The 23,521-nt window shown below is 38.1% G+C and overlaps 1 long non-coding RNA gene across 1 annotated transcript in view; it reads right to left on the bottom strand.

Moving 5' to 3' along the window:
* The window catches only part of LOC148791104 (uncharacterized), a 59,392-nt gene extending 40,501 nt beyond the window's left edge, over positions 1–18,891 (bottom strand). The window contains exon 1 of the long non-coding RNA XR_016077505.1: positions 18,533–18,891. This is a non-coding gene — a long non-coding RNA (uncharacterized LOC148791104). The remainder of the gene's footprint in view (positions 1–18,532) is intronic.
* Between the last annotated feature and the right edge of the window lie 4,630 nt (positions 18,892–23,521).

Raw genomic sequence — 23,521 nt, 5'->3', positions numbered from 1 at the left:
AAAGAAGAATACAAGAGAACTAGTCAGAAATAGAACCCAAAAAGCTTTGCTCTCTTGTGACACCCACAACCAAGATATCAACCAATCAGTTGACTGACCTTAGAATTCATTTGAACAAGCTATTCAAATGAATGTGGTCTTAGGTTATAGAGGAGGATTGTGATCTTTGTAAAAGCAGAATTTCCATGTGAAATCACATTAAAATGTAGTTTGGTTAAACGAAGATGCAAAAATTTTTCTGTTATTATAAAAAGAAAAGAACAGAAATGGTGTCCTTCTTTATTGAATAAACAATTTGGGCATTTGGATATCACAGTCAAGGGTTAAAATATCAATATACCCAATACCCAAAGTTGGGTATTGGTGCATATCGATATGACCAATTCTCATCTATTTCTTTTTTATCTTTTTTACTTTTTTTTCATTTTAAAGGCATTAGAGGGATGAATTTACCATCCCAAAGGTTTAAACATTTTAATGCATTTATGCGTCGGTGTATCCATGCATTTTTGGGTGCATCAATATAGATACGATATGCCCAATACAGGGTGTATTGTATCGATATTTTATTCCTTGAGCATTGTTGGGTTTTTGCCCAATATAGGAGCTTTTTTCGAGGGAAGCTCATGTTGGACAGTGTATGTCCTTAGCTCCAATCAGATTGATGTACTTTTGACATTTATTGTAAATGAATAATAGTACATAATTTATTCATGTTATATTTGGTGTGTTTCTGTGTAATACCCTTAAACTGGACACTTATGAAACTCGTGTTAGTTTAGAATCTTCATAGTTGTTGGATAAACCTGGGGAAGTTTATTCTACCAAGTCGGTTGGGGTGGCTTGTCTCAGCTGCTAGGGTGAGACCCAAAGCACATGTAGTGTGAGTTTGCTTGAAACTCTGAACTGAACCATTTTCTAGTTATGCCCTGGACCTTGGAGATAGATGGGCAAAATTAGAAAGTTACACCTAACCCCTAGACTCGATTATGGTATTGCACTAGGTGTTGGATTGGGCTGTCTTTGATATGCCAATTAGTGAGATCCTTAGCGGGGGTCAAAACCTGGGTATGTTGGGGGCAGTCTAAGAATTCACTTGAGAAGGTGATCATAGTGGCAGAATCATCCCCTTTGTCGGACAAAGTGAATGATCGGGGACAACACTCTCTAATGGAAACCTAAACTGCTGGTAGTGGATTTCAAGCATGTTTGAGATTTGATTTGCAAATATATATATATATATATATATATAATGTTTTATGAAAATGTTTGCAAAATGTTTTAATTCTCGAGATCCATCCTGAGTAAAGAGTGCGACACTATACCTTGCAACTAAGGGAGAGGTCCTCTCTTGTTGCGTAGTATTTAATCATTATGGGTTGAGAGGTTAAGTGTAAGACTATTTAGGGCTTATAGACCTGATGGGCTAATCTCACTTAAGTCCATAGTCCTTGGGCTGTCATAAGGTGGCTAAACCCAAGGACCATTTAGTATAAATGTTAGGCTTGCTAAGAGCCCATACTGATGGGCTCAGGGGTTCATTGTGTTAAGCAGTGAATTCGACCAAGCCTTGTAACAGAGGCTAGGTTGAACCCATATGGCTTTTGTGGAGATTAACGTTAGGGTCCCACGCCATACAAAGAGAGCAAAGTCAGACAACAAATTAAAAGGGAAGTGAGCCTAATAACTTAATGGGCCTAAAGCCCATTTCAAACTGGGTTAATTTGATTAATTAAATATGGGCGAATTTGGGTTTAGATCTGGATCTAGATCAGCAAGAGGATAAGATAAGTCTTAACCACTTAAGAGTTTAGATCCAAATAAAGATTTGGATCGAAGAAACCTTTCCTAATAGTATTAGGAAGCTAATCTGGAAAAATTATAAATAGAGGGTGAATTCCTTCTGTTAAACACTTTTGTTGAATCCAGTTCTTTCCTCTGTTCTTGCTGCCCTACCCTGTTCGATCTCTAGAGTCTTGGACTGATCAAGATTTGATCTTGATTCTGAATTTTGCTAGAAAAATCAAATCTGAAGTTGTGCTCACATCTCCTGCATGATCCTTGCTGAAGGACTACTTTGTTGATCCTACTTCACCTTAAGCTGCGCCATCTTCAGTGGAGGCAGGATTTGGTGACCTCTTTGGGCGTGAACACCTACGTTGGGAGTTATGTTTGTGGATTCCATATCAGGTATACCTCTCCCTTACTTTTGGTTACAGATCTGGTCCGGTTTGTTTCAAGAACAAACATTGAAAAATGCAATTTTTCTAAAATCGGGAATAGGATTCCCGAAAGGGAGAAAGAAAATTTTCAAAATTTCGCCTAGCCACCCTGCATGGTTCGGCCATCCATATGATGGATTTCCCTTCCCTTCAACTCAATTGTCCTGAGAAAGAAGGGGGAGAGGGAATAATTTCAGGGAAAATGGTTCTATCCTTCAAAGTTGCAGCGACCTTTATTCTCATAACTAATTTGGAGAACCGTTAGGCTGATGTAGCTGATGTGGCTTGTGGATGTAGACCTTCTTGATGAGGAGTTTCATTCTGGGTTCAGCATGGAGTCTAGCCTTTACTGGTCCACTGGTTGGTTAAACCGAGCTAGGAGGACAAGTTTGGTTGGTTCTAACTAGACCTGTTCATGGGCTGGGTAGCCCAACGGACAGTCCAATATATCTAGACAATATCAAATAGAATCAGAGATATTTGCCTACAGTCAAGGAGATAGAAGGATACAAGAATACTATTCAGGTTTTCTTGATTTGTGGGTTGAATACAAACTCGTCCATATTGATCCCTCGGACTCAGTAGAATGTATGAAATATCAACAGAAACATTTTGAGAAGAGGAAGGTAACTCGGTTTTTGATGAGGCTTAGACCTGAATATGAGATAATCAGGTCCAATATTTTGAGTAGGGGAACACTTTCAAATCTGGATTCTGTTTTAGGGGAGTTACTAAGGGAAGTGACTAGGCTTCTCACTACAGCTGGATTTGATGGAAAGATGACTGAAATTGGGGCTGAAACAGCTTTTGTTGCCCATGGAGGTAAGAAGTCAACTTCCAAGGACTTCTCCAAAACTTAGTGTTATGAGTGTAAGGGCTTTGGACATATTGCCTCTCATTGTAAGAAGAAGAATGTGTGCACCTATTGCAAGCAATATGGTCACATCATTCTAGATTGTCCAATCTGGAAAGTGGTATCCTCTGCTATTTCCTTTGCTTTTTCAGCTATTGGTATCCAATCCGAAAAGTTCCTTGAATATTATTCTTCTCCTTCACATGCTTGGATTATAGATTCAGGTGCCACCAATCATATGACAGGAGCCTATCTCAATCAACCAAATCCATCTACTGAGACTCACCATAAAGACATTGTTACTACCAATGGTGAAAAGTTAGACATTGTTGAGTTTGGGTCGATTTTAAGTTATTGGGCCCAGCTTTGTTTTATTTTATCTAAGTTATTAAGTTAAGAAGTTATTGGGCCTTAAGCCCATTAGTTTATATTATTTTAAGTTGTGATTGTTCAGCTACTTAAAGTAGCTGCCCTACTAAGGGTATTTTTGTAATATTTCATTCTTTTATTTTAAGTATATAAATCAAGAGGAGTTGGGTGCCAAACTATTTAAATTTTGGTGACATCCCACTCTCTTTTCTTCTTCGCTCTCTTTCTCTCTTGCTGAAACCTTTCAGTTTCTTCACAAAGCATACATCTGAATTAGTTATCAGCAGTTTCTACTTGGTATTAGAGCAGGCTGAAGGTTTCTCGTGTTGCTCTATCATGCAGCCATAGATCGGCTGACTGCATGGTGATATGAGAGGTTGATTGAAGACCTCAGGTAAGCCCAATTTTTGGATTTTTGGTGGATTTGTTTTGCCCTGTAGCTGGTCTAGGGTTTTCTATCAAATTCAGGAAGAACTAAAGAAAGAGGGAGAGTCATGTTTTTGTAGGACTCTTCAATTTTGACCTAGGAAGTGGTGCCCTAATTTTTTAGGGTTCCTTGGAGTTTTCTGAAGGGGGTAGTTCAAGTCCCATTTGTTTTGCAGGCCTCTGGAGGGAGCGGCTACTTCTCTCTCTTCTCCCGCTCCCGCAAAAAAGGAATCTTTTGTGGGAGGACCATCTAGGGTTCTAGAAGGGTGTGTGTGGTGCCTGAAGGGAATTATTTCTTTTTCCTTCATTTCAAAGTGATTTTCTAACTTGTTTTTGGAAGTAATGGATGGTTACGGAGTTGAAAACAAACGGGGAAGTGAAATAGATCAAGGAGGAGGAGGTGTCGTAGACCTTTTCAGGGCTGGGACCATCACTACAGTTATGTTAGATGGTACAACTATTTAGAATGGTCACAATATGCAAAGATGGCCATTGGTGCTCGTGGGAAGTTGGGGTATTTTACTGGTGAGCAAGTGAAACTCGAGACTATCAACTCCTAGTCAGTATAGGAAAATTATATGGTAATGACTTGGCTATGCAATTCTATGCTGCCCCATATAAGTAAAAACTTTTTGTGGGTGAATACAACTAAGGAAATTTTGGATGGGGTTGTAGAAACCTACTCACAAAGTGAAAATGTTTCTAGGGCCTATCAATTGAAGAACAGGTTATTGCTACCAGGCAGGGAGATAAACCTATTGATGTTTATTTTTTGGCCCTTAAAACCCTGTGACAGGAGATAAACCATCTGGAGACAGTGGTTTGGGAAACTACTAAGGATGCAGATGCCTACTAAAAGCTCTTAGAGAAGAATAGAGTCTTTGAATTTCTTGTTGGTCTTAATCTCGAATATGACATTGCAAGGCAACATATCCTTTCCAGGAATAGTGTTACTCTCTCGGGCATATGCCTTTGTATCAGGGGAAGAGAGTAGGAGGAATGTAATGATGAAGAATTCGGGTCTTGAATAGTCAGTTATGGTCAGTACTGTGAAATCTAAACAGAGTGGAGACCAGGGTGGCAATGAAATCAGGAAGGAAGATAAGGACCTGATCTGTGATTACTGTAAGAAGCCTAAACACACAAGAGATTCTTGTTGGAAACTTCACCCGCACCTTGTGCCGAATATACTCAAAAACAAGAAGGGAAATGTTAACATGGCAGTCAAGGGTGGCTTACCTGGCCCTCCTACTACAACTACTTTGGAGTCCGTTGCAGCTACTACAGTAAGGGCCGAACTTGAGAGATATTGGCAGTTACTAAATCAACAAGATACAATCAGCCCTAATCCATTATCAAGTGGACAGCTAGGTACAAGTGGTTCTGGTGGTGGACATTCTACTTTGCTCATATAGGTAGTTCACATGCCATTGCAAACTATGTTTCTACTATAGGTAAGGAGCGACCTCCTTGGATTATAGATTCTAGAGCCTTAGAGCATATGACCCATAGTTCCACTATTTTCTCTTCTTACCAGCTCTGCTCTAGCAGAGACAAAGTCTCCACAGTCGATGTACCCAGATTGAGTACTAACTTATTATCTGTTAGTAGTTTAACTAAGAACTTGAATTGCTTAGTGATTTTTTTTTCTCCTGGCCATTGTGTTTGTAGGATCTGGTTTCAAAGAGGACGATTGGGAATGGTCGTGAGGTGAGTGGAATCTACCTTCTAGATGTGCTTCCTCATCATCAAAGTCATCATGTTAGCAGGGATTTTGAATCAAAGTCTGTGAGTCAGATTATGCTTTGGCATAATCGTTTGGGACATTTGTCTTTTTCTTCTTTGTGTTTCTTGTTTCCGAAGCTATTTGAGTTTGTTAATTTGTCTAGCTTAGAGTGTGAAAGTTGTCGGCTTGGAAAACATTGTAGAGATTCGTTTAAAGCTTGTAATAAAAGGTGTTCATCTGCTTTTGATGTTATTCATACTGATGTGTGGGGACTATACCATGTTTCTTCTATGGGTGGCTACCGATATTTTCTTTTATTTGTGGATGATTTTTCTCGGTATTCTTGGATTTATTTGATGAGAGCCTGTGATGAGGTACTGTCCTTGGTTCGTCAGTTTCATCAGATGGTGCTAACACAGTTTGGGGTACAAGCGAAAGTGTTCAGATCAGACAATGCCAAGGAATATTTTGAGAAGAACCTTGCTTCGTATCTATTAGAGTATGGAGTAATTCATCAGAGTAGTTGTTCTTACAGTCTGCAGAAAAATGGTGTAGCAGAAAGGAAGAACAAACACATTGTTGAGATTGCGAGGAGCATGATGATCACATCTACTGTTGCAGTTCGGTTTTGGGGTGACGCAATTCTAACAACAGTCTTTCTGATTAACAAGGTGCCTTCTCGTGTTCTTGGATTCAGCACCCCATTCAGGCTCCTTTTTCCTGAGGGGGAGATGTTCCACATCCCCCTAAGGGTTTTTGGTTGTGTTTGCTTTGCTCATGTTCTCAGTCCTCACCGCTCGAACTTCAATCCGAAGGCAAAGAAGTGTATTTTCCTTGGTTATGCAGAGAATCATAAAGGATACTGTTGCTATGATCCAGTCTCTGGGAGTCAATATGGTACTATGGATGTCACCTTTTTTGAGTCAACACCTTTCTTCCAGAAGGGTTCTTCTCAGGGGGACCATACTTTGTTTTTGCTTATCCAAGTTACTAACTTTCCACCAACAAAGGTGCAATATCCACTAGTGGACCATAGTTGTCAAAGCTATGCCTAGGCAGGCGTGTAGGCGCTTTTTGGGTCTCACCTCGCCGAAATGCCATATATATAACTATAGAGAGAATGGGTCGAATGGCCATAGGCTTCTTTTATTTGTTTACTTGTTTATGTTTTTATGTTGTTAATGGGCCTTTTTTATGTTATGCCTACTTAAGTTTATCGCCTAATTAAGGGCCTCTCTGTAAATATTGTAAATTATGTTTAATGAAAAGGGATTAGGGGAAGAGAGGATTCATTCGACTGTTTTCTCTCTAAACCCTATTTGCCGCCATCTTCTTCTTCTCTCCTCTTCCTTTCTCTTTTCTACTAATTTCTAACACCTTTTTAATCGGTCCTTTATTTTCAGAGGATTGTTTTTCTTCTTGGTATCAAAGCAGGCTCTCCTTTCTTCTTTTTTCTCTTCTTTTTTCCCATACATAGTGTGTATGGAGAGTAAAATCGAATGAGTGATTGAAGATTTTTTTTTGGCCCAATTGTTTGTATTTTTTGGAGAAAAGAAGGTTGTCTTTGTCATCATTCTAACAGTCCCTGGTATTTTTGCCCAAAATCCTAATCAACTAGATAATTCTGTTTGTGGGCCCCACATGGAGCTTCACCGTGGCGCTTAGTGATTAAAGGGGTCCTTGTTCTTCCTCTTGAAGATCGACTCAAGCTTCTTGGTGTTCTGCAAAGTCTACAAGGAGTGGCTGGTTTTTTCTGTTTTCTCTCGAGTTCCAAGTAAGATGCAATTGATAGATTCGACTACATAGAGGTTGATACTTAGTGTTTATTTTTTCCTATCTTCCTTGCTTGTCAATTGAAGCTATTTGAAGTTCTTTTGGAGTGGTTATAAGAAATGGATATCTTGGGAGTTGAAAACAAGTGTGTGGCCGAATCGGAATAGGTTCTGGGAGCTCCTGTTGGCTCTCTATTGGCTGTGACCACAGTCAAGCTGGATGAAACCAACTATCTGGCATGGTCACAATCAGTAAAAATTCATGTCTATAGTAGAGGCAAGTGGGGGTATATCTCTGGGAGCAAGAAAGCTCCTCCGGAAGATGATCCATCTTATGAAAAATGGATGCAAGAGAATTATACCTTCATTGGATGGTTAGTGAACTCAATGCAACTACAAATCAGTCAACATTATTTATGGATGAATTCAGCTAAGGAAATATGGGATAGTGTGGCTGAAACTTATTCTCAAAAACTTAATGTGGCCAGGGCATATAAGTTAAGGAGTGATGTGAATAATTTAAGGCAAGGGGAGAGACCTTTAGCCGTTTACTTCACAATGCTGAAATCTCTTTGGCAAGAGATAGACCTAATGGAAATTGTTGTCTAGGAAAGTACTAATGATGCTGAAACTTATAGGAAATTAGTTGAGAGAAACAAGGTTTTTGAATTCTTGACAGGGTTGAATCCCGAGTTTGACATCACCAGACAATATCTTAGCCAAGGATAATGTATCACTGTCTCAGGCCTATGCCATGGTGAGTTATGAAGAGTGCAGGAGGCTGGTTCAGGTTCAAGGAGCTAGTTCAAGTGACCATTTTGCCAACATGGGGCTGAAACCGAAGAGGACTACAAGAAGTTCAGGTGGTTCAGGAAAAAAGAGTTGTGTGTGAGTACTGCAAGAAACCAAAGCATACAAAAGATAAGTATTGGAAACTGCATCCAGAGTTCCTTCCTCCTTGTTTCCAAAAGAAGGCTGATAATGTGAAGACAGGAAGTGCCAACATAGCCACAGTTTCAGATAATGACAAGTACTTAACTAATGAGAGGATTGCCAGTGAACAATTAGCAGTTATGAAGGCAGAATATGAGAAGTATGGGAGGACGATTAGTCACCTAGAGGGTGCAACCTCTTCCTCCAACCCTCAGGGAAATTCAACTACTTCTGCATTTGCACATTCAGGTATATGGGGTACCGCCAATCATGCAACTATCTTAGGTATTGTAGGATCCCTTGGATTATTAACTCTAGTGCTCCTGATCATATGATTACCATCTTATTTATTTCTTATGTTTTTCTTCCTAGTCATGATGAGATTACCCTAGCCGATGGCTCTCTTGCTCCTATCTCTGGCAAGGGAACCGTCAAGGCTATAGACTCTCTTTCACTTCCATCTGCTCTTCATGTCCCTAAACTGAATACTAATTTGCTATCTGTGAGTAGCCTAACTAAATCTTTGAACTCTAGTGTAACATTTTTTCCTTCTTATTGTGTTTTTCAGGACTTGAAGTCTAAAAAAATGATTGGGAGTGACCATGAGGCGAATGGAAATTGCTTGTTGGATACTCTTGAACAAAGCCAAGGACAACCTAGGAAAGCTGCTTTTGGACTATCTCTTCAGAGTCTGTTAGTTGTGTCATGTTATGTCATTTTCGTTTGGGTCATCTTTCCTTTTTGCTTTGAGTCATCTATTCCCAAAACTGTTTAAGGAAATTAACTTGTCCAGTCTTCATTCGGAGTCCTATGAATTGTTAAAACATTGTCAAAATAGTTATCCTTTGAGTAATAAAAGATCATCTTCTCCATTCCATATTGTGCACTTTGATGTGTAGGGGCCATACCACTTACCCTCTATGGGAGGCTATAGATATTTTATCTTGTTCAATGATGATTTTTTATGATATACTTGGTTATTTTTTATGAAATCCCGAGATGAAGTTCCAAAACTTGTGAGGCAGTTCCATGAATTTGTTCTTACCCAATTTGATATTAGAATCAAAATATTCAAATCCGACAATGCAAAATAATACTTTGAGAAAAACCTAACCTGTTATCTCACTGATTTGGGGGTTATTCACCAGAGTTCTTGTGTTCGACCTCCAAAACAAAATGAAGCTGTTGAGAGGAAAAACTGTCACATTGTTGAAGTTGCAAGAAGTATCATGTTTGCCTCACATGTTCCTACAAGATTTTGGGGGATGTTCTTCTTGCCATCCAAAGTGTTGGATTTTAAGTCTCCTCTTAGCCTCCTTCGTCCAGGTAAGGACCTTTTTTCTATTCCCCTTAGTGTTTTGGTTGTACTTGTTATGTACACATTCCAAGTGCCCAGAGACGTAAATTTAAACCAAAAGCCCACAAGTGCATATTCCTTAGTTGTGCCTCCACACCAGTGTTTTAAAAGCGCAAAGCGCAAAAAAAAAGCACAAGGGCCAATTTGCACCTAAGGTGTAAGGCGCAAGGCGAGGCGCGTGCCTTTTTAAGAAATGTGCAAAATTACAAAAAAAAAACCTAAAAAAAAAAAGGTCAGAAAATTCCAAAAAAAATGCCAAAAAATTTAAAAAATTGCAAAAAAGTAAAAAATATTAAACTTAATGTTAATAAAAATATAAACTTAAATTTTAAAATAAATTATTTAAAAAACCTATTATCTAAAATTAAAAACAAACATATAAAGCATTTCAAGCATGTAAAATCCACAATCTCCTTTTTTCCTTAATTGCATTTCAAGCACACCCCTCGAGGAAAGCCCGAACAAGTCTATGTTAGGGTTTGAAATTCTTATTTCTCACATAGAAAATAATGATTTTACAACTTCCATTGCCTTTTAGAAAGATATTTTATTGCAATGAATGAATGAACAACATAAGGCGCATCAGGTGCATGCCTAGGTGCACCAGGCGCGCGCCTTTTGAAAGAGGTGTGCCTAGGACCTAGGCGAGGCACACACCCCAAAATGCGCCTCGCTTGTGCGCCTAGGTGCACCTCAGGCGCGCCTTTTAAATCACTGCTCCACACAGAAAGGTTATTGTTGTTTTGATCCAAACTCTGAAACTCGTTATGTTTCAATTGATGTTACCTTTGATGAGTCCACTCCTTTCTATGATTCTTCTCTGGGGAAGCATTGTCCAAAGGGGGAGAATTTGTCATAGTTGTTTGCTCTCCCCCTTCTTGTCCGTGTTGAGTCTCCTCTTGAGCCTTCTATTCTCAATGAGTCAAGGGGGGAACAATCATCTCATGTTCCTTCCAATATTCCTATTCCTCCCCCATTACCTCCTCGTCCTCTCTTTAATCCTAGGTGGTACCAGCAACAAAGAACTAGAAGCGAGCAGATTGTTTCCTCTACATCACATGAGCCTCCTCCACTTCCAATTACTGAAGAGACAACAGGTACTGATACAGTCCCTTTGGAGCCACCCTTCTCAAATCTTGATGTTCCAATTGCTATCAGGAAAGGTAAACGGAAGTGTATTGCACATTGCATTTCCAAACATCTTTCCTATGGTCTGCTTTCTCCTTTATATTATGCCTATCTTTCTTTTGTTGCTTCTAACCCTATACCCAAGTCAGTATCAAAAGCTCTTACTGTTCTAGAATGGAGGGATGCTATGAGAACTAAAATGGATGCTCTGCATAAAAATGACACATGGGAAGTGGTTGATTTGCCTAAAGGGAAGGAGCCAGTGGGCTATAAGTGGATTTACACCATCAAATACCATGCTGATGGCACCATTGAGAGGTACAAAGCTAGGCTGGTTGCAAAAGGCTCTACACAATCATATAGGATTGACCATCTGGAGACCTTTGCTCCTGTTGCAAAAATGACACCTGTGCAGGTTCTACTTTCTTTGGTTGCTCATTCAGATTGGCCACTCTATCATCTTGATGTGAAAAATGCATTCTTGAATGGAGAAGTACATGAGGAGGTCTATATGTCTCTTCCACCCAGGGATGTATGGCACAGATATGGAGGGAAAGGTGTGCAAACTGAAAAAGTCTCTTTATGGACTTAAACAATCACCTAGGGCATGGTTTGAAAGGTTTAGGGCTGCCCTTCTTAACTTTGGTTATATACAGACATAGTCCGATCATACCCTCTTTGTGAAGAGGAGAGGTTCTTTGGTGGTATATCTTATAGTCTATATTGATGATATAGTAGTGACTAGTACTGATGTGATAGTGATTGATGATCTTAAATCTTTCCTTCATACAGAGTTTGAGATCAAATATCTGGGAGAATTGAGGTATTTCCTTGGCATAGAAGTGGCTCGGTCCAATGATGGAATTTTTATCTCTCAACGAAAGTATGTGCTTGACTTGCTCATTGAAACAAGCAAGGTGGGTGCAAGACCAATGGCTACTCCTATTGATATGAGTCACAAACTTTCTGCCTCAAATGGAGAATTGTAGAAGGATAAGGGAGTCTTTCAAAGGTTACTTGGGAAACTGCTATATCTTTGCATAACTTGGCCTAATATTGCATGTGTTGTCAACTGCATTAGTCAATTCATGCATGCTCCCAAGGACACTCATATGGCAGCAACAGAATGGATTTTATGATATTTAAAGAGTACTCTAGGGAAGGGAATTCTATTTTCTAATCATGGTCATATGAAACTGGAGGCTTACACAGACGCTGACTAGGCAGGAAACATTGATGATAGGAGGTCTACTTCTAGATATTGTAGCATTGTGGTAGGTAATATTGTTTCTTGGAGAAGCAAGAATTAATCAGTTCTTGCCAGATCTTCTACTAAGGCCGAGTATAGAGCCATGGCTCGTGGAGTTTCTGAGTTACTTTGGCTTCGATCCTTGATGGAGGAACCGGTGTTAAGTATGATAAGCCATTAATGCTATATTGTGATAATCAGGCTACCATCAACATTGCTCACAATCTGGTGCAACATGATTGGACTAAATATATTGAAGTTGACATTCTTACCAAGGGAATCGCCAAGGACAAACTTCAACATGACACTGGCAAGCTTGGCATGATTGACATCTATGCTCAGCTTAAGGGGGAGTGTAGAGAAAATGGGCCGAATGGCCCATAGGCTGCTTTTATTTGTTTACTTGTTTATGTTTTTATGTTGTTAATGGACCTCTAACTAATGAGCCTTTTTATGTTATGCCTACTTAAGTTAATCGCCCAATTAAGGGCCTCTCAATAAATATTGTAAATTATGTTTAATGAAAAGGGATTAGGAAAAGAGAAGATTCATTCAACTGTTTTCTCTCTAAATTATGTAAATATTGTAAATTATGTTTAACCCTTCCTTTCTCTTTTATGCTGATTTCTAACACCTTTTCACACCTTTTTAATAAGTCCTTTTATTCTATAACATATTGTAATTTTTGTATATTTAATATTTTTTATATTCTAACTCTATAATATAAACATAGACATGATGCATTGAATCATTATTTTTATTTATTTCATAAGATAATATGTTTTTTTAATAATTTCTTACCTTGTAAAGGTTCTGATAAATAATATTTGAAGATGAGTTCGAGAGGTATGATATTTGAAGTCGATTTCGAGGGTTCCAAGTTGTACGTCTTTGAACAAAAAAGGGAAATTGATCATAGAAGAAGATATGCTTTTTGTCTTCTTCTTCTTCTAGAGCAAAAAACAAGGGCTCTGCCCCTCCTTTCTCTTCCACTTCTTCGTGGAACAAAAAAAAAATCAGCAGACTAGAACACTTTTTTCATTTTTTTGAAACAAAAACACTCCTAGAACAAAAAACAAGGGTCTACCCGTTCGTTTTCTTTTTCTGGAAAAAAGGTTCATCTTCATCATTTTTTGAACTAAAATAGGGGTTCCACCCCTTCTTTTCCATGATTTGTGAGGCTTTTATTTTATGTTTTCTTTCTTCTAAGACAAGAATAGGGGCTCTGCCCTTATGTTGCTTTTATACCAATCATGAACATAGGGGTTCATCCCCCTTATGTTCTATAAATTTTTTTGACATTAAGTGACGCCTAGGCAGGAGCCTAGGAAACCAAGCGACTTAGCGCTTCCTTGTTGCCTAGGTTTGCCTTGGTGCCTTGGAAACTGTGTAGTGGACTTTCTGTCATCAATTGCACCAATCCAATTTGCATCTGTGTAAACTTCCACTTTCATATGACCATGTTTCTTGAACAAAATACCAGTCCCTAGATACTTATTTAGATACTTTAGGGCTCTCTCTGTTGCCTCCAAATTGGTAGTCTTTGGAGCATGCATAAACTGGCTGAGGACACCGATAACATATGCTATATCTAGTTGAGTCATTGACAAGTAAGGGAGTCTTCCTACTAACCTTCGAGATTTCTTGACATCTGCCATAGGTTCTCCCACAATTACCAAGTTTGTGACTCTCATCAATAGGGGAATTTGTAGTTTTTGCCCCCAACTTCCTTGTATCTTGTAAGAGATCTAGGATATATTTCCTTTGAGAAATAAAATGCCATTTTACTAGGTCCTTAACTTCAAATTCCAAGGAAATAACATAGTTGTCATAGGTCCTTAACTTCAAATTGCATAGCAAGTGACTTTTTCACTTTCTAAATCTTAGAGTCCCAATTCCCTGTAATTACTATGTCATCTACGTACACAATTAGGACCACAATCTTCTCTTGTTCCGTACACAATTGACACTTCTTGAACCCGATTTGTTGAAGAGCCAAATGAAATTTGCTAAACCCGATTAGGACCAAATGAAAGTTTGTGAACTTTAACTTCATGCCCTTGTGCTATAAACCTAGGGGGCTGAATCATCATATACACTTATTCTAGATCCCTATCCAGGAAAGCATTCTTAATGTCTAGTTGATGAAGATCCCAATCAAAGTTAACAACCAAGAATAATATGATCCGAATAGAGTTCATTTTAGCAACTGGTGCAAAGGTTTCTACATAGTTGACCCCATTTACCTATTTGTACCCTTTTGCAACCAACCTGTATTTATACCTCTCAACCATCCCATCAGCCTTGTGTTTCACTGTGAATACCCACTTACTCCCCACTAGCTCTTCACCTTTAGGAAGATCCACCAACTCCTATGTGTTGTTTTTGTGTAGAGTACAAATTTCCTCCATTGTATTTGTCTGTTCAGGGATAGACAATGCTTCTACAACACTTTTGGAAATAAGATACAATTAATGATAGTTAGAAAAGTATGGAATGAGGGTGAGATGTTTTCATAAAACAAAAAAGGGGCAATAGGATGTTTATTAGTACATGATCTAACACACTTTCTATGAGCAGTGGGAACATTAAGGTCATCGGTAGTATTATTAATAGTAACATCAAGGGTACTTAGATCCGCCTCCAAGGATTTAGATGATGTTGGATGCACAATTTCTCGCTGCTCCACACCCTTTGAACTCAGTTATCCCTTACGGTGCCTCAGAAAAACATGAAATAGAGTGGAGTCAGGATTGAAAGGGAGTAGAACTTGAGGAACTTGCCTCTCATCCTACACCCTATTCTCCCCTTAGGGAGAGGCTGGGAAGAAAGGATTAGAATAAAAAAAGGATACATCCATTGTTACAAAATACTTGTGATAGACAAGATTAAAACATTTGTAGCCCTTTTGAGGACGAGTAACCCAAAAAAATATACGGGATAGACTTGGGCTCCAACTTACCCTGATTGGGTAACAAATCATGAACAAAGCATTCACAACCAAACACATGCACAAGAATAGAAAACCAAGGAGATTGAGAAAACAAGAATTAATGTGGAGATTTGTATTGTAAGAGACAAGAGGGCATGTGATTAATGACATAAGCCGCAGCCATGACAACATAAACTCAGAACTGCTTGGGAACATTATGAAGCATCATACTACGGGCAACTTCAAGAAAATGTCGGTTCTTTCTTTCTACAACACCATTTTGTTGTGGTATTTTGGCACAAGAGCTTCGATGAACAAGTCATTGAGATGTAAAGAAGTCAATTAGATCATAATGAAAATATTCTCTCACATTATCTGATTAGAAAGTTTGTATCCCAACATGAAACTAAATGAAAACCATGTGATGAAATTCCTTCACAATTCTTGGGAATGCATAGGGTTTTCACAATTCTTGGGAATGTATAGGGTATATCTAGGAATAATCATCAATGAAGCTAATAAAGTACTTATATCCGCTCTCAATGGGTATGTTCACTGGGCCCCAAACATTAGAATGCACAATATGGAAAGGCAAAATGGATCTTTTATTGCTCGAAGAAAAACTTGTTCTACATTGCAATCCAGATGTAAACACTAACTTAAATGGATCAGGAAACCTAACTTTCAAGGACTCAAAAGACAAATGACCAAGGCGTATATGCCACAACCACACTTGACTCTTAGTAGACTGATTCATAATCTATCAGTGGTGGAGATATTGATCTTTGACTAGTAATAGTGGTGTGTACACCATAGTCTCCTGTGTGTGTCTGGACTTTTGGTAGTGTGTACACCATAGTTTATCCTAGTCATCATTTTTTCTTAAGTGCCTCTTTTTATTTCAGTGTTGCCCCCTCTTGTAGGTCAGGCAACTAATTGCTCCCTATTAGAAGCATTCATTAAATTTCTTCTACTCTCATTAGATTGAACCAAGGCATATACCTATTGTACAGAGGGAAACTCACTACTTCCCAAAATTTGCACTCAAAGTGGTTCATAAACTGGGTTCAGCCCCAACAAGAAGGCAAACACATGTTGTTGATAGATAAGTTTCTTATAATCTTTAGCATCCTCATCATTCTTCCATTCATTGGTCTGGTAATGGTCCATCTGCTTCCACATAGAGGTAAGAGCTGAATAGTAGGTAGATAAGCTATGGTCTACCTGCTTATAAGTAGATAATTCTGCTTGAAGTTGGTATATATTGGCATAATGGCTCTATTTTGGGAAGGTTTCCTTGGCCTATTCCCAAATCTTACAAGCTGTATCAGCCCATATGAAGTTTTTCTTTACATGAGCCAGCATAGAACCCAAGACAAATGAGATAACCATACTATTCTCTTGATCCCATCTATCATATATAACCAGCCTTTCCCCTAGCTTTCACGTATAGTTTAATACCTTTGGCGTTCTAAGTAATTCAGTCCATCAAAGCGAGTGATGGACATATCGAGAAATTTATGTTGTTCATCCCTCCATTCAGAGTTCCTTGAGGAGAAGTAATGTCAGAATATGCTAAATCTTCAATGGACACTCACTGTATTGATGCTAATTTCCTAAACAGGACTGGAAAATTGGCGTTTTGTATGTTAGACAGTGTATGCCCTTAGCTCAAATCAAATTTCCGAATGAATAAAGTACATTATTGTTTCATGTTAATGATGGTATTTTTTTTGTGAATTACCTCTTAAACTGGACACTTATGAGACTCATGTTAGTTTAGAATGTTCTCAGTCATTTGATAGACTTGGGGAGTTTATCCTGACAAAGCTGACACTAGTGTGTTGCCAAATAGTTGGGGTAGATTTCTCAACTGCTAGCGTTAGACCCCAAGCACAGGTAGTGTGTGTTTGGAAGAAAAACTGAACTCGGACCAATTTCTAGTTATGCCCTGGACCTTGGAGATAGGTGAACAAAATATTTGGGTATGTTGGGGCAATTTGGGAAATTACTTGAGTGGGTAATCATAATGATAGGATCAACCCCTTTGTTAGACAAAGTGAATATCAGGCTTTGCACTCTCTCGGATGAAAACCTAAATTGTCGGTAGTGGATTTCGTCTGTGTTTGAAATCTAATTTTGCAAAATATATTTATATACTATTGAACTACTATTTTTTGAAAAAAGGTTTGCAAAAGATTTTAATCTCGGGATAAATTCGAGCAGAGAGTGTAACAATGTATCTTGCATTCAAGGGAGAGGTTCTTCCTTTTAGGCAGTGCTTTAATGATTATGGGCCGAGAGATTAAGTGCAAGAGGTCATTACATGGCTGATTACCTTATAGGCTTTATCTCACATAAGTCTATTATCATTGGGTCTTCATAGGGTGGCTGAATCCAATGATCATTTAGGTATAAATGTTGGACCTAAACTTAGTCCATGCTGATTGGCTTAGGAGTTCATTGCCCTGAGCATTAAATTCGGCCTAACCTCTTTCAGAGGTGGAACCGAACCCTCATGGACTTGTGTGAGACCTTTGTGGGGTCCCACACCATACAATATTAGGCCCAAAGTGGCCATGCAACACATAGGGACGTGAGCCATTAAAGAAAATGGGCCTTTGGCCCATTACTAATGAGATTGGTTAAGATGTCACATGACAACTTAGGGTCGAAACTGGGCATGGTTTTGGGTATGAAGCACATATCCTCTTAAGTGGATAATGCTTATCTATTAAAAGAGTTTAGATCCAAATCAAATTTGGATAATCCTCTAATTAGATTAGGAGAGCGCTCCACATAAGGGGGTTAAGAGGAAGAGGGCGAACATAACTTGTATTCCTCCTCTCTTGCTCTTTCCTCTTCTCTCTTCTCTCCTAGAAATCGTATCATGACCTAGTCATTGTAAGAACTAATTTTTATCAGTTTTCCCTCTGTGTTTTTGCAAGCAACCGTTGGCGAAATTAGGCTCACAAATTGCAGTCGATCCAAGGTAGTTGGATAGTAGTTTTGCTAAAAAACAATGTTGCTGAATCGGCTTCTCATTTCACTCCGCCATCTTCAGTTAGAGGCCGGTTTTTGGGACTGATTTTGGGTGTGAACTACTACTACGAATTGCGATTTGTGGACTCCGTATCAGGTATAATTAGTTTTAATTCCAGTTTCAAATCTGGTCTAGTTTAGTGCAAGATCAATCCAGAATTTTCAAAATTCAATATCCGGGAAATCGGTTCCCGAGTCAGGTTAGAAAATTTTTGAAATTTGGCCATCCATATTCTAGATTCTAACTCATCAAACACTGTACCTCTACAACACTGTTATTATTAAAAAAATAGTCCAACAATCCAACCAGACAGAGGACAACACTCAAACAAAGAGAACAACAGAACTTCAGCTACCTTCAAATAAAGAGAGGCTTTAATAAACCAACTCTGTAGAACTGAGGTCAAAAAACCCTAGCCGAATTACTATCAGCTTATAGCAACAAAGAGTACTAGTCCCTACAACTCCAAACTATAACATTCACTGCTATAGCGCACCGAAACATGAATTAACAGTGCATTACCTGGTGTACATCACTAAACTCCTAACCCACAGTCCATAAGAGAGAGGGAAAACACCAAAGAATGCGGGTCATCTCATTCGGCTACCACCAAAAGCACCACAAAACCTCCTCTTGTTACAACGACCAAGAGAGAAAAAGGAAAGAAACAGAAATACGAGCTTAGTTCAGTACGATGAGACTTTGATTCTTCTTCCAGTCAAAAGTAAAGGTTTCAGATGAAAAAACTCGATCTGAGAAGCCTAAGCCCGGATCAATGCTCTGATACCATGTAGTCCATCGAGAAGGAAGAAGAAAGGAAGAAAAGAAAGAAGGGGGAAAGAAAGCAGAAAAGAGAAGAAAAGAGTTTTATTTCCAAATGTACAATGGCTGGCGGCACCTAAGTTAGTATTTATACTTAGAGTGACAGAGTACAAATAAAAAGATAAGAAAAATACAAAAATACTCCAATATAGGTTAAAAGAAAGGTGACACGATTGCATTTCAACTTTTCAACTTTTCTTTTTCTTAACCCCAAAATTAACTCCCGGTGGAGGGCCACTGTAATAAACATCTTCAACTTTTCAAAATTCTAAAATCTTTCTAATAGTTCGACTTTTTTGAGGCAATTAATCCTATTTACTAGAAACTAATAAATTGATATAGAAAACTCAATCTGACCAAAATTAGAATCACTAAAAATTATGAAAATATGATTTCTTTGTCAATGGATTCTTCCTTGTACCCTTGTCTTCATTCAACAATTAGGGTTAGTAGACTAATTGACTAGATTGCCCCCTCCCATAGATCACATCAAATTGTTGAACTTTTGCGAATGCAGTATGAGAAATCCAAGCAACTTTGGTATTGGTGGGTACTTTAAATTTGATCAAACCAACAGTGGTAATTTTTGATATATGTAACACTTATCATCTATCAATTTATTGCTTCAAAGTTCTATTTTAGAGAAGATTCTTCTTGTATTGTTAATATCTTGGCGCCATATGTTGCCATGGCAGGTACTGAACTTGAGACAACACCTTCATTTTCTCATAAGAGATCTTGGTACACCTACCTCGTAAACCTTTTATTTCAGCTCTTGATCGCTTATCTTCTGGACATGACTCAAGTATTGTTGGATTATTTTAACCATTTTGAACACCAGATTAATTGAAGTATATATAATATATATAATGAAGACAAACATGCCATCCAAAAGTGTTAGCACTGCTAGAAAAGTGTCAGAAGTTAGGGATCTTGCCAATAAATGTATTGAGGATAACAGGTTGGTCATATTAGATGCCGTCTCTCACCTTCTTCAAGCTCTCATTACTCTTTGTCGACAGGATTATATTAATGTTCCTATATTGCGTTTGGATTTCTGATTGTATGTGTTGGGATTGGATGAATTGTACTTCTCTTGGTTTGGGGCAAGGCGGGCTATGTCTTTCCCTGTTATCTTTTATTTAGTTTTTGATAATGGTTATTAAAATTTAAGGTGGTCGTCCCTCGATCTGAAGTAAATTTTGGGGTTAAAAAAAAGTTTAACATCATTTTCTTCTCAATAATGTTTTTGAACAGCCGTTGACACGGAAGGCAGTCCGTTCAGCCCGAAAACCGTTCAAGCAATCGGTTCCGTTTCACCCCTGACCTGCTCTTGGATCAAAAACTGTTGACTTCGTCAGAAAACCGCTGATCCGGACAGTCAAACCATCGATTCGTTTGACCCGGACAGCAGTTCGCAGTTTGAGAAATTGCAGATCTGAGACACGAACTCAGATCTGATATCCAGGAAGAAGAAGAAAAAGTTGCAGATCTCAGATCTAGATCTCAGAAGGAGAAGAAGAAGATCTCAAATCTATATCTGAGAAAAAATGAAAAATCTATCTCAGATCTGAGATCTGAGAACTCGTATGAGATCTGTCATCTGTGCTATGTTATTGCCGTCACCGTCGCCGTTGCCAGTGAGCGTCGAAATCATTCTCCTCATCTTCCTTCTTCTTCCCTCCTTCACTCTTTCTTTCTATTCTTTTCTATTTTTTTTTTTTCCTTTCTCCTTTCTTTCTTTCCTTCTCTTCTTTCTCAGCTGACAATATACTCTTCTCCACTCCATTCCTCCTTTCTCTGTTTTTCATGACTCGTATACTATTTGTCCTTTCCTAATATGAACTGTTCGACCTGGATGGTCGAACCGCTGACCTGAAGTTTCCGGGTCAGTTTTTAAAACCTTAGTTTATTGCATTTATAGTTAAATCGGAGGATAACCCTCAAGCTATCATTTCCGAATGAATACTCGTGCAGTTTATTGTTTGAGGTGACAAACTATGAGAACAAAGTTGTTTCCGGGGGTTATGGATTGATTGCTCAAACTATGTACCATGTGGATCGTGTCCTCCAGCCCTTTGATGAAAAGAATTTCAATTTGAATGGTTGTGATAGAATATTTAAGAAAAGGATAAAAGCCTTAAACATACCCTGAGTTTTCATAATTTGACTTAAACATACCCTGGATTTTAACATACCTCCACCGTTATATTAAAGAGTTCAAACAGAAAGAGTGAAAGACGCTTCTACACTTCGTTAAGATGTGAAAGAGGTTATCTTCTACTTTCAGCCACTGACGTTCATGGGGCTTGCCGTTCTATGCCCTCTTTAAAAGTTTAAACAACGAACTTTTTACAAAGTACCGAAAAAGATATACTGGGGGTCAGCTATTTTCTAGCCGGACTTGTGACATTCTAACATTGGGGGTCAGCTATTTTCTTCTAATTCAGGTTTAATTTGCAAAAATTATGCACTTTGGCAGAGTGAAGGAAAAATCGAGAATTTTAAAAATTTATGACTCACCTAATGCCACATGTTGATTTTCTTTTAACGTTTTAATTAGGAAGGATATATTTAAGTCCAGTGGGAGTGGGGTTATATTTAAGTGAATTTGAAAAATTTAAGGTATCTTTAAGTCAATTTATGAAAATTCAGGGTATGTTTAAGTTAAGGTTCAAAGTATCAATACAGGCCCATACGCTTTACTAGTGTATCGGTATTTTTTTTAAGTTTTATTTAGTTTTTTCGAAACCGATTCAGAGGGGTCAGTTTAAGGCCCGGCTACCCTCTGAACCAGTGTCAAACACGATACAACCTATTGATGGGCGTACCAATTAATCATTGGCATGATACATATCAATCGATACGGGCCGTTACATATTGATACTTTGAATCTTATTTTAAGTCTTTTACCTTTAAGAAAATTATATATAAAATATTAAAATTATTAGATTACTATTGGTTGACATTTGTTCCATATGGTAGACATGTGCCTTCTCATCCATTGATCTTTGCATTGCTTGGGAGGATTGACCATGAGAATTTCTTGCTTTCTCTTCATATGGCATTTAAAGTCATCGATCCCTTCTTTAGTTTAGGCTACAACAGTTTGGGTGCCTTCACAAATCACAAACAATGTTCTCTAAATATCGTTTACTTGGGTGGTCAAACCATTTGACCCAGATGGTCCAATGGCAGAACCATTCGACCTAGAAGACGATTCATAATTTAATAAAATTATTTAAATTATTTTTTAAACTCTTAAAATAAGCAAAGAACAAAAACTGAAATACGAGAGACAGTGCAAAAAAATTTGTTATTGAAAATTGTATGTTTCAATTAATATGTAATAGTGTGCTAAAATCAATTACAAAGTAGCCCAAAAGAGATCTCACCTATTTGTCTGGAATTGTTGGCCATCCTGTTTGGTGATCTGAAACAGATCCAAGAAGAAAATTGAAGAATTGCTTGTGAGTAGTTGAACATTATCATTATCTCTCTCTCCAAGGAAGAAAGAATCTCCAAGAAAAGAAAAGAACCAAGATGTAAATTAGTAAAAAGGTAACCAAAGAAGACATGCTAAATCAATTCAAGAAGAACAAGCATCAAGCCCCATGAGTCTATGTTTCTTATCTTTGGTTCCTATGCTCTCCTAGATTTTAAATTGAAATTAAAATGTCAAAATTGTTAGACAGTGTATGCCCTTATCTCCAATCAGATTGATGTACAGATATGCATTTATTGTAAATAAATAAAAGTGCATTATTGTTTCATTTTGATATTGATATGTTTCTGTGTAATTACCCCTTAAATTGGACACATATGAGACTTGTGTTAGTTTAAAATGTTATTAGCCGTTGGATAGACTTGGAGAGTTTATCTTGTCAAGGTTGACACAGATGTGCCGTCAAAGAAGTTGTGGCATCTTGTCTCAACTGCTAGCGTTAGACCCGAAGCACATGTAGTATGTGTTTGGATGAAACATTGAATTCGGACCATTTTCCGGTTATGCCTTGGACCTTAGATATTGATGGATAAAACTGGAAAGTTACACATAACTCATAGACTTGATTATGGTATTGCACTAGGTGTTGGATTGAGTTGTTTTTAATATGTCAATCAGTGATATCTATCAAGGGTCAGAACCTGGGTATGTTAGGACAGTCTGAGTGGATGATCATAGTAATAAGATCGACCCCTTTGTCGGAAAAGTGAATGATAGAGCTTATACTCTTTCTTACAGAAATCTGAACTGATAGCAGTGGATTTCAATTGTGTTTGAGATTTAGTTTTGCAAAATATATTTATTTGATATAATATTATATATATATATATATATTAATGTTTTATGAAAAAATGTTTACAAAAGGTTTTAATTCCCAGGATCCATCCGAGTAAAGAGTGTGACATTGCACCTTGCAACCAAGGGAGAGGTTCTTCCCTGTCGGGTAGTGTTTAATCATTATGGGCTAAGAGATTAAGTGTAAGAGACCATTAAGAGTTGATTACCTGATGGGTTTTATCTTACTTAAGTCCATTATCCTTGGATCTTCATAGGATAGCTAAATTCAATGATCATTTAAGCGTAAATGTTGGGCTCATATTGATCCCATAGTGATGTGCTCAAGGATTCACTGCGTTTAGTAGTGAATTTGGCCAAACCTTTTCACAGAGTTTAGGCCGAACCCA

The sequence above is a fragment of the Nelumbo nucifera genome, chromosome 6 (assembly GCF_055504915.1).
Source record: "Nelumbo nucifera cultivar China Antique chromosome 6, China Antique-T2T, whole genome shotgun sequence".
Classification (NCBI taxonomy): domain Eukaryota; kingdom Viridiplantae; phylum Streptophyta; class Magnoliopsida; order Proteales; family Nelumbonaceae; genus Nelumbo; species Nelumbo nucifera.
This window is presented reverse-complemented; position numbering and strand designations above follow the sequence as displayed.